Source organism: Bubalus kerabau, chromosome 22 (genome assembly GCF_029407905.1).
Source record: "Bubalus kerabau isolate K-KA32 ecotype Philippines breed swamp buffalo chromosome 22, PCC_UOA_SB_1v2, whole genome shotgun sequence".
Lineage (NCBI taxonomy): Eukaryota > Metazoa > Chordata > Mammalia > Artiodactyla > Bovidae > Bubalus > Bubalus kerabau.
Genome location: NC_073645.1, coordinates 1,565,248 through 1,582,503, shown reverse-complemented (window position 1 = coordinate 1,582,503; position 17,256 = coordinate 1,565,248). Strand labels below are relative to the sequence as shown.

Here is a 17,256-nt window from a genome sequence, read left to right as displayed (position 1 = left end):
CCAGGGAAGTCCCCTCTACTTGTTTCTTGATAATGGGCCCACCTGTGCCTTTAAAACATTGCTTGTTTTGTCCATATTTTAATGCTGTTGTTAAGAACATGAACTCTGAAATCTGATGCTGGTGTTTGAATCCTGGCTCAGTTCCTTTCTGGCTATGTGATCCTCGGTAAGTCAATTAACCTCTCTGTACCTAAGTCCCCTGTCTCTAACCTGAGAATGATAGCAGTGCCCATTTTGGGTGTTTGGAGCATTCATTATGATAACATAGGCAATATGTTACAATAGTGCTTGGTACATAGTAAGCAGTGAATAAATGTTAGCAGTTGTTATTGTTAATATTATAATTTGGCAATGCTTGCTCTAAGTTAGCATGTCAGAAATATAAACCATTTTATATCCCCTCTTTCTCTACAAACATACAGAACACTTGCTAAATGACTGTTACGGATTGAATTCTGTCCCTTGTTCACATACTCTCCTCTCTGACCTGAATTCTTCTGTTCAAGTTTTAACCCCCAGTGACACTGTATTTAGAGATAGCACCTTTATGGAAGTGATTAAATGAGGTCACAAGAGTGTGGTCTAATCTGATAGGCCTGGTGTCCTTAGAAGGGCCAGAGATTTTTGTCTCTCTACATGTACAAAGAAGACAGGCCATGTGGGGACACAGAGGAAAGGTGGCCGTTTACTAGCCTGGAACCAATCCCATTGACACCCTGATCTTGGACTTCCAGCCTCCAGCACGGTGGGAAATAAATGTCTGTTGTTTAAGCTCCTCAGGCTGTGGTATTTTGACATGGCTCCCTGAACAGACTAACAGGTTATGAAACGTTTTAACTCGTATATTGAAGAAGAGACAAATGGGCAGTCCTAATGTAGGATGTCTGATGCCATCCTCAAATGCCATTTCTCCTTGTGGGAAAAGCTTAACTCTACCATCTCCCATGGTGGTGGTGGGGTTGTCGGGAGGAGTCATATACCATCAGGACTACTGTCCACTTGCTTCCCTCAATATAACTGTTTTCTAGAGAATTAATCGAGGCTCCATGCTGACTTCCAGCTATGTAAAGGTTAGTTATTGTCCATGAGGAACTCTTACTCTTACTTCTTTCCTCTTCCAACACAGATTATCTTGTAGGAATAAGAATAAGGTCCATTGAGTCACCGCTTCCCTGGTGGCTCAGATGGTAAAGAATCTGCCTGCAATGTGGGAGATCTGGGTTCGAGCTCTGGGTTGGGAAGATTCCCTGGAGGAGGGCATGGCAACCCACTCCAGTACTCTTGACTGGAGAATCCCATGAACAGAGGCTCCTGGGAGGCTACAGTCCCTGGGGTCGCAAAGAGTAGGACATGACTGAATGATTAAGCACACATCTGTCCACTGAGTCACCAGTTGGATTCTGGATTGGTGTGACCTTATGGATCTTTAGCCTTCATTCCCTCAGAATCTGGGCCACACTGGCTGGAGTTCTGGCCATTTCACTTCAAGGCATGCCCAAAGCCTTCCCAGGGTCTTCTGGTTCCCTGAGACCATGCTGCTCATGGCCTCTTCCTCCTGAGTCCCTGCCTCATGCTAGCTGGATTTCTGCCCTGCCTTTGTAAGCATGCATGAATTTAGTTGTCCTAACTGAAGACTTGGGGATCACAGGAAGATTTAGTTGTAACAGGATGTGAGGCCTTGGAATTTTCTGTCTTCCTCCCTCCCCACTTTTCTCCTTACCTTTCCTTTCTGAATTCCCTAAGAACTCTTCCTTTCAGTCAGAGAAGACTTTGGCTGAGTTCTAAGATTTAAACTTGCAGAAAGCCTGGTTAATAAGATGCTTGCAGAACAAAGAGCCTTCCATTTTACAACAGTTTTGCTTATCAACTTATTATAAATATAATATGTATGACATAGGTACAATGATATGTATATTATATCCATGGTATTTCATATATATGATGTTTTGACTATCCAAAATATTTATACTTATAAATAATCTTTTCTTTCTTACTACATGAAGATTAAGGCAATTGGGAGATAAAAGGAAGTGCCTAATTTAGAAATAAAGATTTAACTGTGGAGTTTCGGTCTCTTCAGAGTCAATCTGACTTGTGAAAAGCTCTTTGGAACTTCTGAATCTATTTCTCAGGTGTAGGGTGTTCAGAATCTGAACGTAGGAATGAGGTTAATCGTGAGCCCATGTAGCTGTAGGAAAATCCAAGCAACGTGGCTTTGGCTTTTCAGATGTTGAAGGCTTTCCTAAGAGCATCGTTAAAACACAAGAGATGAAAAGGGAGAGAGAGATTCAGAAGTTTATTAGATCACACAGAATTTCCAAGGTAAATTCTGAGATGGTAAATTTAGACTTCTGTGCTATTTGAGTGTAAATGAACTACTCAGAAAATGCAAAACCAAAACCATACGCTGAGTACTCATGGGAATTGACGGCAATCATTCTAAGAAGGTCATGTCTGGAGTGGGCTTTGTGCCTTTCCACCTGGTCGGTGCGCAGGGCGCCTGAAGAGGGCTGGGCCGCCTCTCCCCACACTGGCTTTTTGGCCGCAGACCTCCGCGCTGGCGCAAACACCGAGTTCGGCCCGGGGATCCCGGTCCAGCGCCAACTGCTCTGTCTCTCCAGCACCACGCGCCCCTGGACGGCTTCCCGCCTCCGCCCCTCCCGCTGCCGCCCATTCCCCAGCCACGGGGCGGGGCAGGAGGCGGCGGTGGCAGGCTCTCCTCGTGCACTTTTAAAAGCCTCCCAAGCCAGGCCCGGCAGAGCGATCCCTGCAGAGGAGAGAGCAGCACGCTGAGCGTCTCGGGGTGCGCCTCCCGCTGATGGGCCCGTCACTTTGGGTTCCTCGATGCTCTCGCTGCGCCGCGGGGCTCCCCTCTACCCCCGGCCAAGCACCCCAGGTAGCGCGCCTGGGGCGCGGAGCCCACCCAGCGGCTCCCGCCGCCCGCCGGCCCGCCGCTGGCATGCTGCACCCGCTGCTGCTCGCCGCGCTCTGCCTGGCAGGCGGGCTGGAGGCCGCCCGCGGTTGCCAGCTGTCCTCCTAGTGGAGACTTCTGAGCGAGGGCTGCAGAGCGGAGCTGGCCGAGATCATTGTGTACACCAAGGTGCGGGCGTTGCACAAGAAAGTGCTTCGCCTGTACAACTACCTGCCCTGACAGTATGAGGCCAACGACTCGGGGCTCTTCCACTCCGCTGAGATCAAGATGCTGTGCGACCAGGATTTGGGCAGCATGCTCAAGGTGCCCGGGGGCTCCAGGCTTAACCTCACTGGCCTGGGCTACTTCTCCTGTGACTCCCACACCATGGTCCATGATTACTCCTATTTCTTCTTCCTCAGGTGAGCCTGCCACCTCTCGCCCATACCATCCCTTCAGCCACTTGGCATGGCCAGCAGAGGTACCTTTATCCCCAACAGGCTCAGGAACTCCTCCATAATCCTGTCTGGGTGATGTTAAGTGATGCCCTGGTCTCCCCTGGTCTCCTTCCCATTTTCAGCTCTTTGGTGCTCCTTATGTTGAGTTTACAGAGATCTTGGGTGCCTCTGGCTAATACTGTTGGAAAAACAGGGATGGCTCCTGTGCTTGACCAGGGAAGAGTGTTTCAGGCCAAAGCTCAAGGTGGTTTCCAGCAACAAACAGCCTATTCCCAATAGCAGAGGTTTATGTGGGGGGTGATGGACAGGGAGGCCTGGCGTGCTGCGATTCATGGGGTCGCAAAGAGTCAGACAAGACAGAGCGACTGATCTGATCTGTTCTGATCTGATGTGGGGGGTAATGGGGGAAGAAGGCCCTGGTTACAGCACTCTGAGGAGTATTAAGGGCAACCGGACAGGAGCCCTGTCTGGTTGAGTTCCATGCAAGTTGGTCTGTGGTGCAGATGAGATGCCTGTGGATAAAAGTTCAGGCGATGGTGTCTCCTGGAGTTTGAAATAAGAAAGTGGAACCCTAATTGAGGTGGAATCCTTATAGAGGAGGAAAGCTATATTTTAAAGTGGATGCCATGGGAGTTGTTTGGGATGGACAGTGGTCAAAACCAATGCAAACGGTTGTTGGATTTCTGGCTCCGTTCTTCCTGTCATTTTGAGCAATTTACTGACCTTGTCAAGAACCTCAAGAGCCTCACCTTCATAATGTGCCAAACAAGGCTGGTTGAGATTAAATCCTAGTAACTGATGCAGAACACCTGGTACAGGTTAGATGAGGAATGTGTAGTTACTCAATCCTGCACACCTGCTTAAATGCCAAGATGGGACTGGTGTGAAATGCAGCCCAGCTGTCCTCTTGTTTCACTCAGACTCGCTCATATTAGCTGCCAGCAGACCTCAATGCCAGGCTCTTCCAAATAGCAAAAGTTTATAGAGGAAGGGCCTGGGAGTTGAAGCATTAAGGGATTGTGAAGGTGCTCACAGGGCTTTGAAGAACAGAGAGGTGAATAAGACCAGGCCTTGTCTGTTTGGAGACTCCTAGAATCTTGTGAAGGTCCATGAAAATTTGTCGTGTAGTCACAACGAAATGCATGTAGATAAGGGTTCAGGTTATGGGCTCAACTGAAGTTTGCAATACAGAACAGCAGGTGGAACCCTAATGCATTGGTTCTCTCCAGTTGGAGGAGGAGGCTGATGCAGAGGAACTGGGAGGAACCTCAAAATGGAATCTAATGGATAGTGATTGGACAATAAGTCCCATCTTCCCAGTATGTGGCATAGCATTAAGGATATTTGGAATGGCCATGACCTTGGTCTTCAGACTAACTTTTAGCTCTTGAGATTTCACATCACTGAGAAAGAAGACAGAAGGTTCCACAGAGGGGTGTCTGTAAGCTCGTGGTAACACATGTTTTCCATATTAATGCCAGAATATCTAAGTTTAGAATACATGGTGTGCTTTGTGTTGGCTTGGGTGGGTTAGCCAGATTAAATTGAATTTAAAAAAATACTGGAGAAGTACAGTTTCTAAATAAAACTGGCAAGGAATGAGTAGTACCTTCTTGATATGGAGAAACTTAGATTTTTACATGTCTTTATTTAGGGAAACCAGCTCTAAAATTATGCAACAATTAAACTTTATTTTCCAAAGTAAAAAGAGCCACAGTACTTAAGAAGACCTTATTTTCTTTTCCAGTTTTATAATGAAATACAGTTTTGTCCACTGGCTCTCTGGTGGTCAGCTAGTGCTTTCCCCTTTTTCTCTGACATATTTATAAAATGTTAGGTCAGAGATACAGAGCCAATTGGTAGTCTGAAGAGATTTCTATTTCACATGGCTGTGTTGCCCTGATGTGTGTTAACAACCATATACAAATCATTCCTCTGTTATTCTGGGACCCTCGGAGAGGAGAACAGATTCTGGTCAGTGTCACAGGAGAAAGTGGCAGTGGAGACTCCCTGTTGAGCCCCCAAATGCCTACTTTGGGCTGGAGTGCCGCTTCCATCTCTCCTTTTCCTTCTCTTGACTTCTCTATCTTGCCAACAGGTACTTTATGCAGGGTTCTGTAAAAATGTTAAGTTTTATACTGTGCTTACTCTGTGCCAAATACTTTACTTACTTAAAAAAAATGCACTCCTTACACCACCATTAAACAAATAAGGATGCTGGTGTCATCCTCGTTTTATAGATTGTACATTTAAGCTTAGAGAATTTAAGAAATCCGTTGTGTGTCAAACAGGAGATAAGTAGCAGTGATAGGACTTTAATCTTGGGTCATTGCAATTGGCTTTCCTTTGCCCAGGAAACAAGGAGCACTCAACTAGGAGAAGAAAGGTGGCTTGGGAGGTACACAAATGTTCACCCGCACCCATCCCCCAATTCACGTGTTTTGAAAAACTTAAAGATAGACATGTGCAGTGTGAGGTAGAGAAACAGAGATAGTGACTCCTCTAATGTGGGCCATGTAGGTGTGTAATTGGAAGCTGCATGTAAATCAGTCAAGTTAGAATATGCCCTCACACTGCACAAAAATATCTCACAATGGTTTAAAGACTTAAACATAAGACATGACGCCATAAAACTCCTAGAAGAGAGCATGGGCAAAATGTTCTCCAACATAAATTGAACCTTTGTTTTCTTACGTCAGTCTCCCAAAGTAATAGAAATAAAACCAAATATGAACAAAGCAGACCTGATCAAACTTACAAGCTTCTGCACAGCAAAGAAAACCGTAAAAAAAAAAAAAAAAAAGACAACCTAAAGAACGGGAGAAAATATTTGCAAATGTTGTAATACACCAGGGCTTAATTGCAAATATACAGACCACACAATTCAACAACAACAACAACAAACAATCAAAAAATGGGCAGAAATCCTTAATAGACATTTCTCAAAAGAAGACATGCAGATGGCCAGTAGACATTTAAAAACATACTCAGTGCCACTAATTCTTAGATAAATGCAAATCAAAGCTGCAGCCAGGTACCATCTCCTATCAGGCAGAATGGCTATCATCAAAAACAGAACTAATAGGGAGGAGCCAAGATGGCGGAGGAGTAGGACGGGGAGAACACTTTCTCCCCCACAAATTCATCAAAAGAGCATTTAAACGCTGAGTAAATTCCACAAATCAACTCCTGAATGCCGGCAGAGGACATCAGGCACCCAGAAAAGCAACCCAACTCTTCAAAAGGAGGTAGGAAAAAAGATAAAAGACAAAAAAAGAGACAAAAGAGGGAGGGACGGAGTTCCATCCCAGGAAGGGAGTCTTAAAAAGAGAGAAGTTTCCAAACACCAGGAAACCTCACTGCTGAATCTGTGCCGAGCTTTGGAAGCACAGAGGGCAACATAAAAGGGAGAAAAAAAATAAATAAACAATTAAAAATCGCAGATTGTGAGCCCTACAGTAACTCCCCCAGCAGAGAAGCAGCGCAGACGCCTGCACATGGCATTAGCAAGCGGGGGCTGGGCAGGGAAGCGCGGCGCGGGCTGTGTCCCTTAGAGTAAGAATCAGCCGGAATGTCCTGAGCGCTATGTGAGTGAAATAATTTGGGCTATCAAACCAGACTGTGGGATATCTACCACGCAAAAAGCCAGCCCTAACCTAAGATACCACCAGGCCCGCGCACAGAACAAAGGACTGAACAGAGATAGCCGGTTGCAGAGCTTCCCCCTCCGGTGACAGGCAGCCAGAGCCATAAGGGGGCAATCGCAGCCCAAGAGAGACACTATCTATAAAACTGTAAGCAGGCTTCATTGCTAACTAAAACTTCTTGGGAGTCTGGACGGTCAACATCTGCCTGAGAAGGTGCGCCGGTTTTACACCCAGATAACTGAGTGGCAGGGAGGCGATAAGTCACAGCATTGGCACCTGCCAAACACATCATTTGAGCTGCTCGGATCTGGGAAGAGCACAAAACGCAGGCCCAACCGAGTCTGTGCCTCTGAGGACTACCTGAGTGCCTGAACCTGAGCAGCTTGGACCTGGGAGGTACATGCAGCCCAGGGCAGGCCTCTGATTGTTCCCGGCGGAACAACCTAGAGCCCAAGCAGTGTGGGCAGGGAGGCTACATGCGTCGTGAGCGGGGGCAGACCCAGTGTGGCTGAGGCACTGTGAGCGCACGCCAGTGTTATCTGTTTGCAGCATCCCTCCCTCCCTCCCCACAGCGCGACTGAACAAGTGAGCCTAAATAAAATAAAAAAAATAGTGTCCTCCACCGTACCCTTTGTGTCAGGGCGGGAACCAGACACTGAAGAGACCAGCAAACAGAAGAAGCTATAACAGAGGGAAATGCCTTGGAAGCTACAGGCCATAGATTAAAACCCTGTGGTTACTACGAACTACATAGGAAGGGGCCTATAGATCTTGATAAATATAAGTCAGACCAAGGAACTAGCCAAAAATGAACTGAACCCACAATACTCACAACAAAACCAGAGAAAGACCTAGATACATTTTTACTATTTTTACGATCAACCTTTCTTTTTTTTTTAATTAAAAAAAATTAAGTCCTCTATTGTCCTTTAATTTTCACTTTTATAACTATTACTTTGCAAAAAAATGAGACCCTATTTTTTTTTCTTCAGCAAACTTCATATATATATTTTATAATTTTTTGACCGTGTTTGGTTTTGTTTTTTTCTTTTTCTTCTTTTCTTTAACATTGTATTTTTGAAATTCCAAACTCTACTCTAGATTTTTAATTTTAGCCTTTTGGTATATGTTATCAATTTTGTACCCATAGCTTTTTTTCATAATTTCTGTGACTTTTTTTCCCTCTGTTTCTTTCTCTTCTTCTTTTATATAACATCGTATATCTGCAATTCCAAACTCTACTCAAGATTTTTAATTTATGCTTTTTGGTACTTGATATCAATTTTGTACCTGTATTTTCTTTATAATTTTTGCGACATTGTTTTTGTTGGTTTGTTTGTTTTCTCTCTTTATTTTTCTTCTTCCTTTTTTTTTTAACATTGTATTTTTGAAATTCCAAACTCTACTCTAGATTTTTCACTTTTGCTTTTTGGTATTAGTTATCAATTTTGTACCTGTAGTTTCTTTAAAATTTTCGCGACCTTGTATGTTTTTCTTTGTTCATTTTTTCTCTCTTTCTTTTCCTTCTTCTTTTCTTTAACATCGTATTTTTGAAATTCCAAACTCTACTCTAGATTTTTAATTTTAGCCTTTTGGTATATGTTATCAATTTTGTACATATAGTATTTTTTTTATAATTTCTGTGACTTTCCCCCCCCCCCTCTGTTTCTTTCTCTTCTTCTTTTATATAACATCATATATCTGCAATTCCAAACTCTACTCAAGATTTTTAATTTATGCTTTTTGGTACTTGATATCAATTTTGTACCTGTATTTTCTTTATAATTTTTGCGACATTGTTTTTGTTGGTTTGTTTGTTTTCTCTCTTTATTTTTCTTCTTCCTTTTTTTTTTAACATTGTATTTTTGAAATTCCAAACTCTACTCTAGATTTTTCACTTTTGCTTTTTGGTATTAGTTATCAATTTTGTACCTGTAGTTTCTTTATAATTTTCGCGACCTTGTATGTTTTTCTTTGTTCATTTTTTCTCTCTTTCTTTTCCTTCTTCTTTTCTTTAACATCGTATTTTTGAAATTCCAAACTCTACTCTAGATTTTTAATTTTAGCCTTTTGGTATATGTTATCAATTTTGTACATATAGAATTTTTTTTTATAATTTCTGTGACTTTTTTTTCCCCCCTCTGTTTCTTTCTCTTCTTCTTTTATATAACATCGTATATCTGCAATTCCAAACTCTACTCAAGATTTTTAATTTATGCTTTTTGGTACTTGATATCAATTTTGTACCTGTATTTTCTTTATAATTTTTGCGACATTGTTTTTGTTGGTTTGTTTGTTTTCTCTCTTTATTTTTCTTCTTCCTTTTTTTTTTTAACATTGTATTTTTGAAATTCCAAACTCTACTCTAGATTTTTAATTTTTGCTTTTTGGTATTAGTTATCAATTTTGTACTTGTAGTTTCTTTATAATTTTTGCAACCTTGCTTGTTTTTCTTTGTTCATTTTTTCTCTCTTTCTTTTCCTTCTTCTTTTCTTTAACATCGCATATTTGAAATTCCAAACTTTACTCTAGATTTTTAATTTTTGCTTTTATGTATTTGTTACCAATTTTGTACCTTTAAGAACCCAATCTTCAGGACCCATTTTTCACTAGGGAACAAGATTACTGGCTTGACTGCTCTCTCTCCCTTTGGACTCTCTGTTTTCTCCACCAGGTCGCCTGTATCTCCTCCCTAACCCCTCTCTACTCTACCCAACTCCGTGAATTTATGTGTGTTCCAGACGGTGGAGAACACTTAGGGAACTGATTACTGGCTGGATCTGCCTCCCTCCTTTTCATTTCCCCCTTTTATCCTTTGGCCACCTCTGTCTCCTGCCTCCTTCTTCTCTTCTCAGTATAACTCCGTGAACATCGCTGAGCAGTCCAGTTGTGGAGTGCACATAAGGAAGTGACTACTGGCTAGCCCACTCTCTCCACTATTGATTCCACCTGATCTCATTTGGGTCACCTCTAACTCCCTCCTCCCATTTCTCTTCTCCATGTAACGCTGTGAACCTCTCTGAGTGACCCTCACAGTAGAGAAACTTTTCATCTTTAACATAGATGTTTTATCAATGGTGCTGTATAGAAGGAGAAGTTTTGAAACTACTGTAAAAATAAGACCGATAACTGGAAGTAGGAGGTTTAAGTCCAAACCCTGACTCCAGGGAACTCCTGACTCCAAGGAACATTAATTGACAGGAGCTTATCAAATGCCTCCATACCGACACTGAAACCAAGCACCACACAAGGGCCAACAAGTTCCAGGGCAAGACATACCAAGCAAATTCTCCAGCAACAAAGGAACACAGCCCTGAACTTCAAGATACAGGCTGCCCAAAGTCACCCCAAAACCATAGACATCTCATAACACATTACTGGACATTTAATTACACTCCAGAGAGAAGAAATACAGCTCCATCCACCAGAACATCGACACAAGCTTCCCTAACCAGGAAACCGTGACAAGCCACCTGTACAAACCCACACACAGTGAGGAAACACCACAATAAAGAGAACTCCACAAGCTGCCAGAATACAGAAAGGACACCCCAAACTCAGAAATTTAAACAAGATGAAGAGACAGGGGAATAGCCAGCAGATAAAGGAACATTATAAATGCCCACCAAACCAAACAAAAGAGGAAGAGATAGGGAATCTACCTGATAAAGAATTCCAAATAATGATAGTGAAATTGATCCAAAATCTTGAAATTAAAATGGAATCACAGATAAATAGCCTGGAGGCAAGGATTGAGAAGATGCAAGAAAGGTTTAACAAGGACTTAGAAGAAATAAAAAAGAGTCAATATATAATGAATAATGCAATAAGTGAAATTAAAAACACTCTGGAGGCAACAAAGAGTAGAATAACAGAGGCAGAAGATAGGATTAGTGAATTCGAAGATAGAATGGTAGAAATAAATGAATCAGAGAGGATAAAAGAAAAACGAATTAAAAGAAATGAGGACAGTCTCAGAGGCCTCCAGGACAATATTAAACGCTACAACATTCGAATCATAGGGGTCCCAGAAGAAGAAGACAAAAAGAAAGACCATGAGAAAATACTTGAGGAGATAATAGTTGAAAACTTCCCTAAAATGGGGAAGGAAATAATCACCCAAGTCCAAGAAACCCAGAGAGTCCCAAACAGGATAAACCCAAGGCGAAACACCCCAAGACACATATTAATCAGATTAACAAAGATCAAACACAAAGAACAAATATGAAAAGCAGCAAGGGAAAAACAACAAATAACACACAAGGGAATACCCATAAGGATAACAGCTGATCTTTCAATAGAAACTCTTCAAGCCAGGAGGGAATGGCAAGACATACTTAAAATGATGAAAGAAAATAACCTACAGCCCAGATTATTGTACCCAGCAAGGATCTCATTCAAGTATGAAGGAGAAATCAAAAGCTTTTCAGACAAGCAAAAGCTGAGAGAATTCTGCACCACCAAACCAGCTCTCCAACAAGTACTAAAGGATATTCTCTAGACAGGAAACATAAAAACGGTGTATAAATTCGAACCCCAAACAATAAAGTAAATGGCAACGGGATCATACTTATCAGTAATTACCTTAAACGTAAATGGGTTGAATGCTCCAACCAAAAGACAAAGACTGGCTGAATGGATACAAAAACAAGACCCCTACATATGTTGTCTACAAGAGACCCACCTCAAAACAGGGGACACATACAGACTGAAAGTGAAGGGCTGGAAAAAGATTTTCCATGCAAATAGGGACCAAAAGAAAGCAGGAGTAGCGATACTCATATCAGATAAAATAGACTTTAAAACAAAGGCTGTGAAAAGAGACAAAGATGGTCACTACATAATGATCAAAGGATCAATCCAAGAAGAAGATATAACAATTATAAATATATATGCACCCAACACGGGAGCACCGCAGTATGTAAGACAAATGCTAACAAGTATGAAAGGAGAAATTAACAATAACACAATAATAGTGGGAGATTTTAATACCCCACTCACACCTATGGATAGATCAACTAAACAGAAAATTAACAAGGAAACACAAACTTTAAATGATACAATAGACCAGTTAGACCTAACTGATATCTATAGGACATTTCATTCCAAAACAATGAATTTCACCTTTTTCTCAAGCGCACATGGAGCCTTCTCCAGGATAGATCACATCCTGGGCCATAAAGCTAGCCTTGGTAAATTAAAAAAAATAGAAATCATTTCAAGCATCTTTTCCGACCACAATGCAGTAAGATTAGATCTCAATTACAGGAGAAAAACTATTAAAAATTCCAACATATGGAGGCTGAACAACACGCTGCTGAATAACCAAAAAATCACAGAAGAAATCAAAAAAGAAATCAAAATTTGCATAGAAACGAATGAAAATGAAAACACAACAACCCAAAACCTGTGGGACACGGTAAAAGCAGTCCTAAGGGGAAAGTTCATAGCAAGACAGGCACACCTCAAGAAACAAGAAAAAAGTCAAATAAATAACCTAACTCTACACCTAAAGCAACTAGAAAAGGAAGAAATGAAGAACCCCAGGGTTAGTAGAAGGAAAGAAATCTTAAAAATTAGAGCAGAAATAAATGCAAAAGAAACAAAAGAGATCATAGCAAAAATCAACAAAGCCAAAAGATGGTTTTTTGAAAGGATAAATAAAATTGACAAACCATTAGCCAGACTCATCAAGAAACAAAGGGAGAAAAATCAAATCAATAAAATTAGAAATGAAAAGGGAGAGATCACAACAGACAACACAGAAATACAAAGAATCATAAGAGAGTACTATCAACAATTTTATGCCAATAAAATGGACAACGTGGAAGAAATGGACAAATTCTTAGAAAAGTACAACTTTCCAAAACTCGACCAGGAAGAAATAGAAAATCTTAACAGACCCATCACAAACACGGAAATGGAAACTGTAATCAAAAATCTTCCAGCAAACAAAAGCCCAGGTCCAGACGGTTTCACAGCTGAATTCTACCAAAAATTTAGAGAAGAGCTAACACCTATCCTACTCAAACTCTTCCAGAAAATTGCAGAGGATGGTAAACTTCCAAACTCATTCTATGAGGCCACCATCACCCAATACCAAAACCTGACAAAGATCCCACAAAAAAAGAAAACTACAGGCCAATATCACTGAAGAACATAGATGCAAAAATCCTTAACAAAATTCTAGCAATCAGAATCCAACAACACATTAAAAAGATCATACACCATGACCAAGTGGGCTTTATCCCAGGGATGCAAGGATTCTTCAATATCCACAAATCAAGCAATGTAATATACCACCTTAACAAATTGAAAAATAAAAACCATATGATTATCTCAATGGATGCAGAGAAAGCCTTTGACAAAATTCAACATCCATTTATGATAAAAACTCTCCAGAAAGCAGGAATAGAAGGAACATACCTCAACATAATAAAAGCTATATATAACAAACCCACAGCAAACATTATCCTCAATGGTGAAAAATTGAAAGCATTTCCTCTAAAGTCAGGAACAAGACAAGGGTGCCCATTTTCACCATTACTATTCAACATAGTTTTGGAAGTTTTGGCCACAGCAATCAGGGCAGAAAAAGAAATAAAAGGAATCCAAATTGGAAAAGAAGAAGTAAAACTCTCACTGTTTGCAGATGACATGATCTTCTACATAGAAAACCCTAAAGACTCCACCAGAAAATTACTAGAACTAATCAATGACTATAGCAATGTTGCAGGATATAAAATCAACACACAGAAATCACTTGAATTCCTATACACTAATAATGAGAAAACAAAAAGAGAAATTAAGGAAACAATTTCATTCACCATTACAACGGAAAAAATAAAATACTTAGGAATATATCTACCTAAAGAAACTAAAGACCTATATATAGAAAACTATAAAACACTGGTGAAAGAAATCAAAGAGGACACTAATAGATGGAGAAATATACCATGTTCATGGATTGGAAGAATCAATATAGTGAAAATGAGTACACTACCCAAAGCAATCTATAGATTCAATGCAATCCCTATCAAGCTACCAACAACATTCTTCACAGAGCTAGAACAAATAATTTCACAATTTGTATGGAAATACAAAAAACCTCGAATAGCCAAAGCGATCTTGAGAAAGAAGAATGGAACTGGAGGAATCAACCTACCTGACTTCGGGCTCTACTACAAAGCCACAGTTATCAAGACAGTATGGTACTGGCACAAAGACAGAAATATAGATCAACGAACAAAATAGAAAGCCCAGAGATAAATCCACACACATATGGACACCTTATCTTTGACAAAGGAGGCAAGAATATACAATGGATTAAAGACAATCTCTTTAACAAGTGGTGCTGGGAAATCTGGTCAACCACTTGTAAAAGAATGAAACTAGAACACTTTCTAACACCATACACAAAAATAAACTCAAAATGGATTAAAGATCTCAACGTAAGACCAGAAACTATAAAACTCCTAGAGGAGAACATAGGCAAAACACTCTCTGACATATATCACAGCAGGATCCTCTATGACCCACCTCCCAGAATATTGGAAATAAAAGCAAAAATAAACAAAATGGGACCTAATTAACCTTAAAAGCTTCTGCACATCAAAGGAAACTATTAGCAAGGTGAAAAGGCAGCCTTCAGAATGGGAGAAGACAATAGCAAATGAAGCAACTGAGAAACAACTAATCTTGAGAATATACAAGCAACTCCTACAGCTCAACTCCAGAAAAATAAATGACCCAATCAAAAAATGGGCCAAAGAACTAAATAGACATTTCTCCAAAGAAGACATACAGAGGGCTAACAAACACATGAAAAGACGCTCAACATCACTCATTATCAGAGAAATGCAAATCAAAACCACTATGAGGTACCATTTCACACCAGTCAGAATGGCTGCGATCCAAAAGTCTACAAGTAATAAATGCTGGAGAGAGTGTGGAGAAAAGGGAACCCTCTTGCACTGTTGGTGGGAATGCAAACTAGTACAGCCACTATGGAGAACAGTGTGCACATTCCTTAAAAAACTGGAAATAGAATTGCCTTATGATCCAGCAATCCCACTTCTGGGCATACACACTGAGGAAACCAGAAGGGAAAGAGACACGAGTACCCCAATGTTCATCGCAGCACTGTTTATAATAGCCAGGACATGGAAGCAACCTAGATGTCCATCAGCAGATGAATGGATAAGAAAGCAGTGGTATATATACACAATGGAGTATAACTCAGCCATTAAAAAGAATACATTTGAACCAGTTCTAATGAGGTGGATGAAACTGGAGCCTATTATATAGAGTGAAGTAAGCCAGAAAGAAAAACACCAATACAGTATACTAATGCATATATATGGAATTTAGAAAGATGGTAACAATAACCCTGTGTACGAGACAGCAAAAGAGAGACTGATGTATAGAACAATCTTATGGACTCTGTGAGAGAGGGAGAGGGTGGGAAGATTTGGGAGAATGGCATTGAAACATGTAAAATATCATGTATGAAATGAGTTGCCAGTCCAGGTTCGATGCATGATACTGGATGCTTGGGGCTGGTGCACTGAGACGACCCAGAGGGATGGAATGGGGAGGGAGGAGGGAGGAGGGTTCAGGATGGGGAACACATGTATACCTGTGGCGGATTCATTTTGATATTTGGCAAAACTAATAGAATTATGTAAAGTTTAAAAATAAAATAAAATTAAAAAAAAAAAAAACAGAACTAATAGCAAATTTTGGAGAGAGTGTGGCAAAAAGGGAACCCTTCTACACTGTTGGTGGGAATGTAAGTTGGGGTAGCCACTATTTAAAACAGTATGTGGGATCCTCAGAAAATTAATAGGACCACCATATGATCCAGCAGTCCCCCTCATGGGCATATCCCCGGACAAAAGTGTAATTCAGGAACATACATGCACCCCCATGTTCATAGCAGCACTATCCCCAAAAGCCAAGATATGGAAACAGCCCAAATGTCCCTTGATAGTTGAATGATTAAAGAAAATGTGATACATATATATGAATATTACTCAGCCATAACAAGAAAGAAAGAATGCCATTTGCAGCAACATGGATGGAACTAGAGATAATTATTCTAAGCGGAGTAAGTCACAAGAAGAAGAATAAATATCATATTATATCACTTATATGTGGAATGTAAAATATGGCATGAATGAACCTATTTACAAAGCAGAAACAGACTCATGGATACAGAGAAACTTGTGGTTGCCAAGGGGAATAGAGGGAGGGAGACGGATGGACTGGGTGTTTGGGGTTAGCAGATGCAAACTGTTGCATTTGGAATAAACAACAAGGTCCTACCTTAGCACAGGGAACCATATCAAATCTCCTGCGATAAACCATAATGGAAAAGATATAAAAAAAAGTATGTATATGTATAACTGAGTCACTTTATAGAAGAAATTAGCAAAACATTGTAATTAAACTTTACTTAAAAAATAAAAAAGACATTGTTTAACTGTCAACACTGTCACAGTCTTCTGCTGACTCTCAATTCAAGATGGTACACCCCATGGGTGTTCAGTCTACAATCTTGCCTCATTTTTTCCATTAGGATGGATGATAACTGTAACCTCTTGCCTCATGGAGTCAGTTTCCAAGATACCACCTTTCCAGACACTCAAGAGAACAAAAGGATGTTTTCTAGCCTTTTCCAGTTTTCAAACTGTTCACAAGGGCAGCAGCTGGCAACTTTCTCCAGTGACTGGGAGGTCCAAGAAGACACTAGGGTAATAATTGGCTATACCCTGTGCTACAGCAAAATAATAAGATAGCTATAACTCATCTGAATGTTTTGAGCAAGGGAGTCAAGAGTCCTCTTCCAAAGTCCAGATCAAGAAGTATTTTTCACCCTCTCCACAGCCCTACCAGAAGTTAACAAGCACTGCTCATAAACTCTGGAGTCCTTAGGCTGTACTGTGTGGCATGAGGTTGCTCACAAAGTGAGGGGACAAGATGGGTTGAAGGTTGGCATGCTGTGCCTCAGTTTCCTCTTCTGTAAATTGGAAGCCATCGTAACATCTGTATCTTAGGGCAGATGTGACATGATTTAACTATGTAGGGAATGTCAATAGGTAAAGCCTTTAGTGAGGTGTTTGAGAGTAAGCACTCAATACACTGAGCTGTTATGACTACTTCTGTTGTTGATTTCAAATACTTATGTATGTTTTTACTTGGCCCTGCTGGGTCTTAGTTGTGGCATGTGGGATCTTCA

General features: G+C 40.7%; 1 pseudogene; it reads left to right on the top strand.

The window, feature by feature from the left end:
* Positions 1-2,845: 2,845 nt before the first annotated feature.
* LOC129637072 (coiled-coil domain-containing protein 3-like) lies at positions 2,846-16,816 on the top strand (annotated as a pseudogene).
* Positions 16,817-17,256: the final 440 nt, after the last annotated feature.